At 36.8% G+C, this 15511-nt stretch overlaps 1 long non-coding RNA gene and 1 other non-coding gene across 2 annotated transcripts; one reads left to right on the forward strand and one right to left on the reverse strand.

Moving 5' to 3' along the window:
- Window positions 1-9581: 9581 nt before the first annotated feature.
- On the forward strand, window positions 9582-12542 carry LOC114425845. The gene is made up of 4 exons (XR_003669304.1): window positions 9582-9712; window positions 9823-9999; window positions 11363-11665; window positions 12277-12542. It is a non-coding gene; the product is annotated as an uncharacterized LOC114425845 (long non-coding RNA).
- Window positions 12543-15127: 2585 nt separating this feature from the next.
- Window positions 15128-15234, reverse strand: LOC114369081. The gene has a single exon (XR_003657540.1). It is a non-coding gene; the product is annotated as a small nucleolar RNA R71 (small nucleolar RNA).
- Window positions 15235-15511: the final 277 nt, after the last annotated feature.

Here is a 15511-nt window from a genome sequence, read left to right on the forward strand (position 1 = left end):
ATGTTTTGTGTGTTAAATTTTAGTAAAATGAAATATTAAACACTTTATTTTATATAAAAAAAAGACAGACTCAAGATTCAAAATTAAAGTAGTAGAAAATTGGTTCAGTTAAATTTTTTGGTTTTCGCAATTGATACTATTTTTCTAATTTAGTCATTGTATTAAACAAATACATTTTAGTCTATCACTATTAGAAAATACACTTTCAACATCGGTTATTTAGGACATTCTACATCGGTTTTAAAACCGATGTTGAAAGCACTGATGTTGAATGTATTGTTGTTAACATCAGTTTTTAAAAATCGGTGTTAACATAAAAACTATAACATCGGTTTTGCAAATAATCGATGTTATAAACAAAGAAGTACAACAAAATAAGTGTATGCATGAGGGACGTTGACATCGGTTTTTTGTAAAAATTGATGTTAATGTAACATATTAACATCGGTTGTCAAGAAAACCGATGTTAATATATTACATTAACATCGGTTTTCAGATGAAACCGATGTCGACGTCCCTCATGCATACACTTATTTTGCTATAGTAAGTTATGTATAACATCGGTTTTTTTATAAATAACCGATGTTACGGTGCATGTTGACATCGGTTTTTGTAAATAACCGATGTTGTTTGCTTTATTAACATCGGTTTTTGTTAATAACCGATGTTGCTTTTAAGTTTTTTTTATATAAACTTTATGTTTTTACAATAAACCCAAAATTGTACCTGTAAAATGCAATTTCAGACCCAATTCACAGCAAATAAACATTTTATTCTGCTTTCAAGCAGTTTTAATCACACAATAAACATTGAATAATTGATTTATCATAAACAACGATCAAGAAATGTTCAATGTTCAAATTACATAGGAAATGTAAAAAATGTTAAACCAAAGTAAACTAAGTTAAACTTAATGTCCCTATACCCTAAGTCTGATCTCTAACTCGGAGATAATACTATGCCCACTAGATCCGCAACGCCTTTAATCTCTCTGGCTCCAATGGTCTAGGATCGTTAAAATACTGCATGATGAAATAAATGATAATAAGTTAATAATGTAATACAAATTATAAAAAAATCGAATTTGTTTGAAATAAACGTACCGCTTCCCAATTATTCCTAAAACTTCCTAAAATGATGGTGGACATCCAGTGCATGACATAGTAGCCGCACTTAGTACTTCCTTTTTGTCTATTACACTAAATACATAATGAAATTTGGATATTAATTAAACAATTAGTGTACAGACACATAAGAAATATATACAAGTGGAAGTTTTATGTAAATGACGTACCTTGACGACAATCCACCTAGCATGAGCCTTTGATTTAGGCTGTGGAGCATCATCAAGACCTTTTAAAGCACTGTTCTAGATGAGTAACAATTAAAAACTGGTGTTGTTGAGGTATTTCAATGCAAATGTATTGAAAAGAACACTAACCTGTTAATAATCCCCTTAAGGTAGTTGTCTGGCCTGTTATGCAATGAACAAAACCAGACAACTAGGTGTTCCATGGGCAGGATGACCACCATCTGCCAGTGTCCGCTGCAGTGGAGACGAATATGGGTTAGTATATTAGTAAACATTAATTAACTTCAGTTATTATGTGTGACTTACCCATTTAGGTAGGCTCCAAGATAGACATCACATTTTGAACTCTGCATCCAAGTCTTTATGTAACTTTCAAACTCAAATTGCGATTGCCCAGACCTCTGAATGGACTGTGGCTCGAGGAATCCATACATATAAGAATTCCCCACTCGCAGACATGTTTAAGTGAGATGCCTGTTTATGTTAAGTCAAAGTTAAATATTTATGAATTGAAAGCAATAAAAAGTAATCTAAAATGACTTACAGAATCCATAACTGTAATACTAATATGCTGAGACATTGACCAACGTGTGCGATTTCTGAGAGGTCTTCATGCTTTATGTAGAGCGGGAAGTCTGGATTAAAGACCCCGAACACGGTGGCATCCCATGTAACCTGATAAGGTCTCAAGAAAAGCTCTGGGATGGTCAATGTCATCAGATAAAGCAGATCGTCGACCTCCGGATCGGGCTTTTGAGGTGGTTTTGCTGGAGACACAGCTGCCTGTTCATGAAACAAGGTTAAATGGCGTTATTTGAGGCACGCTGAATGAATTAATTCAAAAAGAAGAAACATATAGTAAGAGTAAAGTACCTACTATGATAAAGACTTGACCAGATGTGTCGGCCAAGCAAGGAAGGTGTGAATTGCCTGCCCCACTAAGGAAACCTCATCAGTGGGTACAGGAACTGGAGCATCTGCATCTGTACCTCCTCCACACCTACCTTTACTTGGCCACCGTGTGCGATTTCGGAGAGGTCTTCGTGCTTTATGTAGAGGGGGAAATCTGGATTAAAGACCCCGAACACGGTGGCATCCCATCTGTCGCAACCTACCCTTCGGCGGGAGGGCGACGCGAGACTCGCGGGATGCGTGTTCCACGAAAGGAATACGCGCGGAGTCGCCACCAACGTTTATTTGAGGAAAACGTCGGAAAAACCGGAAAAGACGCGATCTACGAACTTTTAAGTGAAAGGTTCGGGAGTTGTATTTACGCACGGGGAAGGTATTAGCACCCCACACGTCCGTCCCAAGGGACGGCAGCCTTTAATCGAATGTGCAAACATGACTTTGATTTTTACGTTCCCTTTTATGTCCTTATATCCTTTATACCCTTTTTATATTTTTTCTTTTTTGTGGTCGACAAGGGTGTTTCCCTTTGCTCCTACGTATTCCTCAATTTGGGATGAGAAAATTAGACCTACGTAGTTCTTTCTTATCAAGTGATTCTTTTTTACTTAAGTGGTGATCATTTTAAGGCGTTGGACCTTAAAAATGATCCATTTTACTTAGTGAGAAATTGAAATGACAAACTTCAAAAGCCTATTTTTATGGACGAGCTTGACTAGGCGAGTTGATTTTAGCCTTAGTTTCACTTTAGTTATTAATCAATTCGATTAAGAATGAGAAATCCCAAAGAGAAAACGTCCGATTGATTTTCCGCTTTATTTTGCTAAAAGATGTTTTTTTGGTTATTATATTATTTTTTACCTCTTTTGTTTTTATTTCCAACGTGGTTACGGCACGACCGAACGGTCGGAATTTATTTTAACCGAAGTTGACGGATAATACAATTCAAACGTTTGGTGGAAATTTATTTTATTTTTAAGTTAAGCGAGAAATGACTTAAGTAAAATGGCTTAAGCACGTCAAGAGGGGGTATAAAAGGTAAACAAAACGAGAATAAAAATGCACGAAACACAATGTGGACCACTACGGGCACATAGAATGAATCGAAAAGCTTGGTTCGAGGTACTTACCCGTTGAAGATCGAAGAACGATGAAGAACGAATGAAGAACGTCGAAGAACGGTTGAAACCTTTGCGAAATTCTTCACGGAAAACGTTACGGAAATGTTTCGGGAGTGCCTCGGCTTAGATTTTCTTCACGGAAACAATTTTTGCAAGCAAATTCAAAAGAGAGAGAGGTGCCTAAGGGGCTGAACCCTTTTCTTCTTCACTTCCTCCCTTATTTATAGCAAAATAGGGGAGGTGCTTGCCGCCCAGCTCGCCCAGGCGAGCTCAGCTCGCCCAGGCGAGCCTGGTTGCTTCCTCCAGAAGCAACAGCCTTCTGGAGGAATATTCTGGAGGGCCCAAGTGGGCCTGGGTGCTATTTGCACCCCCATTTTTACTAAGTACACCCCCTCTGCTTTTTTTGGTGATTCTTTTTTCGTAAAGTTACGGAAACTTACGAATTTCGTAACGATACTTGTTTTCTTTCCGTAATGTTACGGAACCTTGCGGATTACATAATCATCCCCTTTTTGACTTACGAAATATTACGGAACCTCACTTAATTATGCAACGATGCTTCCATTTGATTTCCGGTGTGTCACGGAAACTTACGGATTGTGCATCAATATTTTTTGGTTTTCCGGCATGTCCTGGAATTTCACAAATTGCCTAATGATGGGTGCCAAGCACCTCACAAGGACCAAAGAAAGGTCGCATGTCATCAAGCAAAGGTCCCCGGACGAAATTAGGGTATGACACCATCTAACCTTATAAGGCCTCAAGAAAAGCTTTGGGATGGTCAATGTCATCAGATAAAGCGGATCATCGACCTCCGGATCGGGCTTCGGAGGTGGTTTTGCCGGAGACACAGCTACCTGTTCATGAAACAAAGTTAAATAGCCTAATTTAAGGCACACTTAATGAATTAATTTAAAAAGAAGAAACATATAGTAAGGACAATAAGTACCTACTGTGATAAAGACTTGACTAGATGTGTCGGCCAAGCAAGGAAGGTTTGAAGTGCCTGCCCCACTAAGGAAACCTCATCAGTGGGTACAAGAACTGGAGCATCTGCAACTATAACCTCCTCCACACTCACCTTTACTTGGCCAGACAACAAAGGAGTGTTATGAACAACAGTGGATCCCTCATAAACTTTCCCCAGGGCAACCAGGCGGGCAAGATCTACTTCGATGTACAAGCCGCACCTATTTGAGTCACCCGTCTCGGGATCATTTCTTGAGGGATCAACACAACTCCCCTTTGTGCTTACTCGAGCACCTGAGGGACCAACCAAAGGGTCGGGAGGCAGTGCATGTCCCTGAGATTGCATCTGGGACTGAATATGGGACTGCATCTGGCTGAATGATGCCATGAGCTGCCTCGTCACTTTTTCTATGATGGACTCCTCTAGCTGGTCCTTGATTTGTTGGGTCAGCTGTTGCAATTCTTCAGGAGGCAGGGAGGAAGAGCTGCAGGACATCCGTGGAGCCGATCCAAAGTATTGTTTGATGGTCACACCGGCTCCAGCAGCACAGACACGTCCAGGGTGCTCTGAATGTCCAATAACAGCGGTGAGAACATCTTGACGTCCATGGGGGATGAAGGATCCCTATGTCGCCTGCTCCTCAAAGGAATCCTGCACAGAAAACACACAGTTGTACATGGCATTCACAAAATATTGAAATATAATTCTAATGGTTAGTTGAAAATGACTTATGATCTTCTCAACGATTTCCTTTGCGGCCTCAGTCATCATCTCCCCTGTTTTCTTCGTGCGGGCCATCTTCCACTTCATGTGGCATCTGACTGGGGATGGAGGGTCGATGACGCCATCAACGCTTCCTGACTGTGCAGCTTCCTCCAGCTTCTTCTTCATCTTCTCAGCCAGGAGCTTCTGCTCCAAATATTCATAACCCCCACGAGACAAAACATGGGGGGCAGTGTTCTGTTTCTGGATGGCCTGTGCCTTTTTGCGCACATCCTACAAAAATAAAACAATAATCTTTCAAATTGCTAGAATGAAGTATAACAAGTTAATGTTTTTTGAAAAAAAACTTAAATGGCAAGGAACATATCTCCCAAGAAGGGTCTCTGCGAGTCTGGCAAAACTGGGCCCATTATTCCTTGCTTATGTCATATTTCTCACAGACAGTATCGTCCACACCGTCCTGATCGGCTGCAAGGTCCCATTTGCTCGTGAGGTCTGATTTAAACTGCCACCATCTCTCGCCCACAGTCTAAAGTAACTTCCTTTTCGTCCTACTGTCAGAAGCCTCTGGGATTTCAAATTCCGCCTGACAACATCAAATAAGGTTTATTTGTTACAATAATGTATTTTTTGGCTATTAATTAAACAACATCAAATAAGAAAATAAAAATACCTGAATATCCTCCCAAATCAAGTCCTTCTGAGCAGTAGGGACCTCCTTCCAGTTCTGGTAGGTGACGTCCACCTTATCACGCGCCACAATCCCCAAATATGTTCTTAATTTCTTCCTGTGGGGACCGTCGGCCTTTCTAGTAGCAGGATCAACATGGACCACTGGTCTCTTAGCACCAGGTGGTTTAGTAGACAACGATCATAGACGTGAGGCTTTGCGTGTCCGCTTCACGGCAGACGGCGAAGCTGATGCGTCGGAAGGAGGAGGAGGAGGAGAAGGAGGAGGAGGCGAGGCAGCTGGAGAAGCCATGATCCTGTATACATCATGAAAATGTAAATTTCGATTACAGACAAATATCGACATCAACAGTTCTTTATCATCAAAATGTGATCAATGTTTTTAATTTCATAAACTAATTTTGTATAACTATTCTACATAAACAAATAAAATCTCATATATAATAAATCATAGGTTAAATTTCCACTCATTTTAATTGTTTTTCATGGATTCACATGTGAAAATGATTCTGTACGTGCTTTTATTTCCAAATCTGGGCTTCAACTAACCGAAAACTACACACACACACACACACATATATACACAAGTACTTCCTCTAACACTTTTGAAATTGAATTTTCCCAAAATCCAGTATGTTTGACTCAATTCACATAATGCTATTTTTAGCCAATTAGTGAGCTTCTTCAATTTCTGGAGTTATTTACTAACCTCTTCAATTTCTTTATAAAAAATGAGCTTCTTGTACCTGATTTTGAAAGCTGTGTTAACTACAATGATTTGTGTCCCGTAATTGCCATTGAAATTGACTAGGCTTATTGTTGGATAAAGTGGCCTCAGAATAATTAAGAAGGGGGGTGGGGTTGAATTAATTATTCCTAAACCTTTACTAATTAAAAATTTACTCTTCTAAGGCTTTTAATATATTGTTAAGTAAATGAAGGATAGAAAAGAAACTTAACGAAAAGTAAAAGCGGGAATTAAAATGCACAGCGGAAATAAAAAGAGTAGGGAAGAAGGAGACAAACACACAAGAGTTTTTATACTAGTTCGGCAACAACCCGTGTCTACATCTAGTCCCCAAGCGACCTGCGGTCCTTGAGATTTCTTTTCAACCTTGTAAAAATTCTTTTACAAGCAAAGATCCACAAGGGATGTACCCTTCCTTGTTCTCTTTGAACAACCTAGTGGATGTACCCTCCACTAGAATTGATCCACAAGATATGTACCCTCTCTTGTTCTCAGTCAACAACCCAAGTAGATGTACCCTCTACTTGCACCATGAAGGATGAACCCTCCAATGTGTTGAGACAAAGTTCTCAGGCGGTTAAACCTTTGAAACTTTGTGAATGGGGATACGAAAGAATTCTCAGGCGGTTAGTCCTTTGAAATCTTTTGTATATGGGAAAGGGAAGAATCAAAAGAATTCTCAGACTGTGTCGTTTTGAATTCTTTGACAAGGGAGAAGGGAGACACAAAAGAATTCAGGCGGTTAGTCCTTTGTTCTTTTGGAAAAGGGAGAAGAGAGACACAAAAAGAATTCAGGCGGTTAATCCTTGGTGAATTCCTTTTGGGAAAGGGAGAAGAGAATGATCAAGATGAATAACACAAGTTTTCAAGGTTTGGAAAACCAGAAAACTTTGGAAAGCTTTTGGCAAAAGGAAGAAGAAGAAGAAGTTCAAAGAGACTCAGAAATCAATTGGCAAAAGTTTGTTGTCTAAAGAATGAATTGAAAAAGTTGTGTTGAAAAGCAAATCAAAGCCTTGCTTTTATAGACTCTTCATGTCTGGTCAAGAGAAACATTAGAAGAGTTATAACCTTTAGAAAAACTTAAAAACCATTTGGAAAAGTTATAACTTTTAGAAAAACTTGAAAACTATTGGAAGAGTTACATCTTTTGATTTTGTTCAGAAACTATCACTGGTAATCGATTACCAAATCAGTGTAATCGATTACACAAATCTTTTTTGAGAAAGGATGTGACTCTTTACAATTAAATTTGAATTTCAACGTTCAAACACACTGGTAATCGATTACCAAATCATTGTAATCGATTAAAACATTTTGAAATCAATTGGAACGTTGTAAATTCAGTTGAAAGCTTTTTGAAAACCATTTTGCTACTGGTAATCGATTACAATAATCTGGTAATCGATTACCAGAGAGTAAAAACTCTTTGGTAAAAGGTTTTAAGAAAAATTCATATGCTACTCAGTTTTTGAAAAAACTTTTTCATACTTATCTTGATTGAGTCTTCTCTTGATTCTTGAATCTTGAGTCTTGAATCTTGATCTTGTTTCTTGGAACTTGAAACTTGATTCTTGATTCTTGAAATCAAATTTCCTTTTGAACCTTGAAGTGTTCTTGATTCAATCTTGAACTCATTCTTTGATTCTTGAGATCATCATCTTTGTTATCATGAAGTGTTCTTGACTTTTGAGCTTTTTGTCATCATCTTTGTTATCATCAAAACTCTTTGAATCAATCTTGATTCATCATGAAGCTTGCTTCTACACTTATGCTATACTTGATACTAATATAGGTTGGAATCTTATTTATATGTATATAACAATGTTATACCAAACTCTATATATTCTGTTGTGTTTTGAATAGGTGTGTATGAGAATGATTTTTTTAGACATGTATTGTGATTCTTTAGTTGTTCTTCATTTTTTCTTTCACATAACAGACCGTTCCGAAACGAACATAATTATTTGGAATTTTGTATCTCTCATATTTGATTCCATTTGCCTCAAGTACTAGGGCCTGTGTTTGCTGAAACTAACATAATTGTTTTTGTTTGCTGATATTTTTTTGGAGGCCATTATTGAGACATAATTAATTGAAGCATTTTACAAGGCTATGGTTTATTTTGGTGGTAGTTTTGTTTGAATCAGTGTTCTAATGAAGAAAAGAGATATAAGGGATAGATTGTTTAGAAGGATCTCACATTTTATTTTATAGTTTAATATTTGTGGTATTGGTTAGCTTTGTAGAGGTTTAGAGCTTATCAGTTTAGTAAATTAAGTTGTCTTTATTTTGGAAGGAAGTAGAGGAAGGTTCTTATATTGTGGTAGATTGACTTTGACTAATTGCTTTAGCATTATTTTTAAATTAGAAGGACCTAATTTACCCTCCTATTCATTTTGTCATCTTTTCCACTAACCTTTGTTCTAAGTTATTCTAAAATCTGTTTTGGGGTTCACTTGCTGCTAGCATAGCTTGTGGTGGCACTTTTTTGTTCATTCAGATTATATATTTTTCACGAGTAAACTCATGACCATGTAGTGGCCCTTTTTCAACGGAGTATGTTACAGTATTAAGTTGTTTGTGGAACAACTTAATAAGATGCTGATAACATCGAAAGTTGGTGTTTTGGTTCCTGCCAAACACAGCTAATCAGTTTAATCTTTGGAAGAGACTGTTTATTAAGGTTGGAATGTTTTTTGCATTCTGACTATGCTAATCAAATTAATCCTTACGTGTTACATGGATTACATGAGGAAACATCCCCAGTCGTATGTCTTTGCCCTTAACATGGATGGTAATGCCCTAACCAACCCAGCTATGGCTGTGCTGTAACTTTTGTAATAATTAGTTGTGCTCTCTTTGAAAAAGATGAGAAATATAAGGCAGATAAACATCTTCAAGAAATGTTGTGATATTGTTGTTGGTTATCTATTCAGGATCTGCCTCCTTTAAAGTGTCAAACCCACTTTAGAGGGTAAAGTAAGTAAAACCCGTTTATTAATTAAGACATCATATAAATCCTAGACCCATTAATTTTTGTGGCTCCTATTAGTTGGCTAATATATGACCTGAGCCAGCAACTGGAAACAATGATGGGAGATAGGTTGTTGACTTTTTAAGCTACTTTCTACAATTCTACTTCCCTACTGGAACAACTTATGCTATTTTCTACTTTGTGTGTTTCAACTATTTAAACCAGTCTGTTTCTACAAATCAGAAAAGAAAGCAAAGGAGGAGAGGTTAATATAAGGCTTACAGTTATTTGGGATTTGCTTTTTATAAAATGCTGCCTTTATCATTTTTTTCTCTTTTGCTTTTTAATTTCTAATGTGACAAGTATACTGTACAGGGAGAAGCAAATAAGGGCTGCTGAGGAAAGATTACTGGAGGATGATGTCCCTATAACTGCTGATGAGTTTGAAAAGATGATTAGAAGCTCTCCTAATAGCAGTTTCACCTGGATAAAATATATGGATTTCATGGTTTCTATGGCTGCTGTTGAGAAAGCCCGCTCAATTGCCGAAAGGTATATCTAAACAACTATGATTTCGTGTGTGGATTTAAAAATCATTATGAAATTCAAACTTGACTTTGTTAATGTTGATTTGAATTTGTATAATCCTAAGCTCTTTTTTCAGGAGCCATAAACATAATCCTTTTCTACAGAAAATGTTGGGCAAAAAAGGGTCTTAACAGTTTTCTATTTGTTTATTTTGAGTCAATTATTGGGCTATTAAACATTCAACCTTCATCTATCGGAGAAAGAGTGTGTGCATATAAACATGTAATCTTGTACTAATAATTTACTAAAGTGCAACATTGTCTTCAATTTATGTTCTGGTTTTAATATTTATATGGAATTGGTGATCCCCCCCACGATTTCCTATACAAATATTTGAAAGTAGTAAACAAGTGAAAACAAATATTTTTTTAATTTTTGCTGAACATAAGAAACAAAAACATGAGACAAATTTCAAACCAAACAGGCCTTATTATTTGTACAACTTATGATTTAGCCAAAGCAGCTATCTAAACGATTTGATGGTACATCCTACAAATGACATTGTTTCAACAATTACTTGAAAGGCCTCCTTCATAGATTTGTTACAGAAGACAAAAGTAACTTGAATCAATGTTATAAATTCACCACTACTTTAGTTTTGAATTCTACAACTTGCAGCCACTCTGGAGTCTAAGCTGGATATCCTAAGACCTAGAGTTTGTTCGATAAGGCATGATAACTAAACAGTACATGTTTTCCTAAATCACCTGGAGACAGTATTTGATCTTGGTTGCCTCTGTAAATGGAGTTGTTCTAACACTACCTAATAGTGTGCATCTACAAAATAGTGAGAGAGAGAAGAGTTCAGCTGCAATGCATATAGTGTAGTTTAGTCAAATTCTTTTTAAAAAAATGTTTAATTTTTATAAAAAAAATATAAATCACTCTAATCAATTTTGATAAATGTTCTGTTTTTGTAACTTTTTTTCGTTAAAAATACTATTAATTCTTAAAAACTTCTTTAAGATATAATTCTATAGGCTAAAACTTCCTACACTCCCACAATTAGACTAGATATTGCTAAACATGAGTTTTATTCATTTATTTGTCAAAGGGAAATGGTTCTTTAATTTAAATATAACGTGTGAGTGTAAATAACTGTATATGCAGAAGGTATGCTAAATTTTTCAAATAAGAAATGTGTCTATCTTCATGAATTCATTCTTAATTTACCAATAGAATTTTATTTTATATCTTGAGCATGGACGAATAGACAAATCTAGAACATAATTTATTTCAGGGGATTTCATCCCATGAGTTTGGATGTAGACTGTTTCTTTTTACTCCCCAACTTTCTTAATTTACAGCCCCTGTACATTCTGATTAGGTGATCTCTAATCTGCAACCAAACCATCTCTAGAGATGTCAAGTTAGCATAAGAGTTGAGAAAGATGTCCCTAGAAAGTTCAGCATCAAGAGTCAGAGGCTGATAATAGGAACCAGGACCCATATTTTTCAAAATTGATCAACATTGGACAATGATCTGAAACATAACAACAGAGGCTGTACCAGATACGGGGTTTCACCAAGGCTGTAACAGAGGCTGTACCTTTGGAAATTTTGAAGAAGCAGTTGACAAAGATGCTACAAAGACTGCAGTAACTGATGGAACTGTCCATCCTTTGACAAGGTATGTGATTAACTATGTGAAGTTTTTATTTGAGTAAGTTCATATGTGTTGTATTCTGCTTCAAATTTTCAACCACACCCATGAAGTTATCTCTAGCATTGTAGATTGTTTTCATTGGTGAAAAAGCTGCATCTTTATTTATCCTGGATGTGTAGAATTTTAGGTTTTCTCATTTTTTTTATGGGTACAACTTTATTTATAACTAGTATATACTGGTTTAAGTTTGACAAATTTCCTTATAATATGTCTTCAAATTTCAAATTAACTATCTGTAATTATTCTGGTGCACAACAAGTTAGAGTTACTCATCAGAAATGCATATCATCTCAATTCTCAAGTAACATACAATTTTCCTTAATTCATTTCATCTTCTTCTCTTATAAGTATTTATTGAGAAGTTTATTCAAATTGGCTCTAAATTTCATATAGTTCAGTTCTCTGACATATTATTTTAAAATTAGTAATTTTTATTAGCTTTGCCCACATGGCCAAAACCGAAAAAACTCTAATTACATTCATGTATAATAGTGTTTTACCTGTTAATTTTTTGTGCATATCTATTAGTAGTCTTCCATTATAACCAACCATCTTTTAAATTAAACAATTTCCAGTTTGTACTACAACTTTGAAAAGGATCTGCCGGTGTCATACCTTAATTTTGTCCGGGGATTATTACTTGATGACATGCAACCTTTAATTGGCCGCTTCAAGATACTTGGTACCCTTTTGTTGCACAATATGTAAGTCCCGAGACGCGCCGGAAATCAAAAGGAAACAGGGTTACGCGATCCGTCAAATTCCATAATATGGCGGAAACCAAAAGGAGGTGTTGTTGCGCAATCTGTGAGTTTTCGTAACTTCTTCGAAAGCTAAAAAAGAGTAAATACATGATCCATAAGGATTCGTAACCTTACGGAAAGAAAATAAGTATCGTTACGAAATTCGTAAAGTTTCGTAACGTTATGGAAAAAGAATCACCAAAAAAGGTAAAGGGGGTGCATTTAGTAAAAGGGGGGGTATGATGTGCCATCATTTTCTTCTATTTTCTAAACCCTTTTTGCACCATTTTAATTATTGATTGGTCTTAATTGTCAATTAATTAGGCAGATTTATTATTTGGGCTCATTTAGCTAATTTGATGTTTTTAATCTAATTTAAGGAATTAATGAAACATTGGGCTTAATCCGGATTTTGGTTGTGGACTTGAAGAGGGCAAATAAAGCAGCGCTTACCTTAGTTAATTTCTAATTAGGAAATTTCGCAATTTTATTTTATGTTGTTCAGTGTTTATTTCGTTTTGGGCCAGAGTATTGTAATAGGGCCCAGTGACTTTGAGTGACTCTTTTTAAATAGCTGCCTTGGGATTCGTGCAGAGCATTCTATGCTGCTATGCTATTTTCATTATTCAGAGCTTTGGTTTTAGGTTTTCACGTTTTTCTGTTCCCTTGTTACAGTTTTCGTTCTTAATGCAAATTTCCGTTTTCTGCTTCTAATTACGAGTTCATTCTTGTTTCTTCTTCTACTTTCATTTACGTTTCTGTTCATTTACGTTCTTGTTCATTTACGTTTCTGCTTCATGTTTCATTTGCGTTTTCTGTTTGAATCCACGAAGGGCTAACTGGTGTATGTGGTGCCTAATCACGTATTGAAAACCCTAAGTTGATTTTCGCTTAGTAAATTGAAATAGGGTTGAATTAAGTGGTTGACTGTTAGGGACGAATTCTCCATAACCCAGGATAAGAGAGTGGCTTCTGAATCAGAGGAAACAACCCGTTTTTAATATTAGTAGTTTCGTATTCCATTTTATTTGTTCTGCTCTTTAATTACCAAACAACCAACCCCCCCCCCATCGTTACTGTTACTGCAAGTATATTATGAACATTTGGCTTGTCACTGCTCGTTGGGAAACGACCTAGGATCACTTCCTAGTTACTGCATTTTCATGTTTATTTGATTCGGGTACGACCTCGATCAAATTTGGCGCCGTTGCCGGGGAGCAGTGTCCAAAGGTTCATAATAGCTAGCTAGTGTTGTGTGTTTAATCCTTTGGTGTTTTATGTTTAATTGTTAGTATGTGTGTTAGTGTTGTTTAGTGTCCTGGTATTTTGTTTAATGTGTGTTCTGTTTCAGTTTTCCCATTAAGCGTTTCCCCTGTTTCAGTCTTGGGTGTTTTGCTGTGAAGATTGTGCTTGAAAATAGAGTAGTAGTAGAAATCAACTTGCGGAAAAACAGAGTAGTAGTAGAAATCAGCTTGCGGAAAAACAGGGTAGTAGTAGAAATCAATTAGAGACGGATTTTAGCGACCACCCATGCTGAATTATTTGGGATTTTTTGTTTTAGTAGCTAGGGTTGTTATTTTTTGCTGAATTTTTTTGTGGTAACTTCTTTTAATCCATATTTTGTGGGAAAAATAGCTAGAGCCTTTAGTTTGGTCAGATTTGAAAGTTCCAAAAAACTAGCAAATTTTGTGTTTGTCAAAACTTCAAACGGCCATAACTTTTGCTCCGGTTATCAGAATCGCAATTATTATATATGCATTTGGGGTAGAAAAAAATTTCCTACGCCGTGGAAGCCGGCCTAGCCGGCTGAGGTCTCCATCGTCCAAAAAAAGCGATTCTGTCAAAAGTTCTTTATTTTTCAAGTTTTATTCACTTATTTTTCTTAACCTACCAATTTTAGATTTCATAGTTAGACTTTGAATCTTTGTCTGAAATTTTTTGTGCTATCTTCTCATCATTTTATAAGGTTGCTCACAAAATTTCAAGTCATTTGGATATCATTTGAGGGTAGATGTAGTTCAAACCTACACCTTTATTTACATGACAAGGCAACTAGTTGTGTGCATGCTGAATGTAGTGTATGACTAGAGGCAATCCATCTGACTTACAACCCTTTGATCCTGAGATAGCTAGGACATTTCATAGATTAGTTAGGCATCATTTTATACCTTTTGATGATTCTGAGCATTCCATAACTGGTGAATCTGTGCATTCTGTTATTGGTGATTTTGAACATCCTGATCTTGAGCATTATAATTTTGAGCATTCTGATTCTGAGCATTCTGATTTTGCACATTCTGAGAACATGGCACAACCTCCACCTCGTGAGAGGACTCTAAGGGAAATGGCTGCACCTGATTTCACCTATGAAAGCTTGTGCATCCAATACCCTGATGAGGATGTCCCATATGTTCTTAAAACTGGACTGATTCATTTGCTTCCAAAGTTTCATGGCCTTGCAGGTGAAGACCCGCACAAACATTTGAAAGAATTTCACATTGTCTGCTCCACCATGAAACCCCCAGATGTCCAAGAGGATCACATATTTCTGAAGGCTTTTCCTCATTCATTAGAGGGAGTGGCAAAGGACTGGCTGTATTACCTTGCCCCAAGGTCCATCACGAGCTGGGATGACCTTAAGAGAGTATTCTTAGAAAATTTTTTCCCTGCTTCCAGGACCACAGCCATCAGGAAGGATATCTCAGGTATTAGACAACTCAGTGGAGAGAGCCTGTATGAGTACTGGGAGAGATTTAAGAAACTATGTGCCAGTTGCCCCCACCATCAGATTTCAGAACAACTTCTTCTCCAATATTTTTATGAAGGACTCAGTAATATGGAGAGAAGTATGATAGATGCTGCCAGTGGTGGAGCCCTTGGAGACATGACCCCTGCTGAAGCCAGAAATTTAATTGAGAAGATGGCCTCCAACTCCCAGCAATTTAGCGCCAGAAATGATGCCATAGTCATTAGAGGAGTGCATGAGGTAGCTACAAACCCATCTGCATCATCTGAAACTAAGAAGCTTGAAGGCAAACTGGATGCGTTGGTCAACTTGGTAACCCAG

The sequence above is a fragment of the Glycine soja genome, chromosome 9, assembly GCF_004193775.1.
Source record: "Glycine soja cultivar W05 chromosome 9, ASM419377v2, whole genome shotgun sequence".
Lineage (NCBI taxonomy): Eukaryota > Viridiplantae > Streptophyta > Magnoliopsida > Fabales > Fabaceae > Glycine > Glycine soja.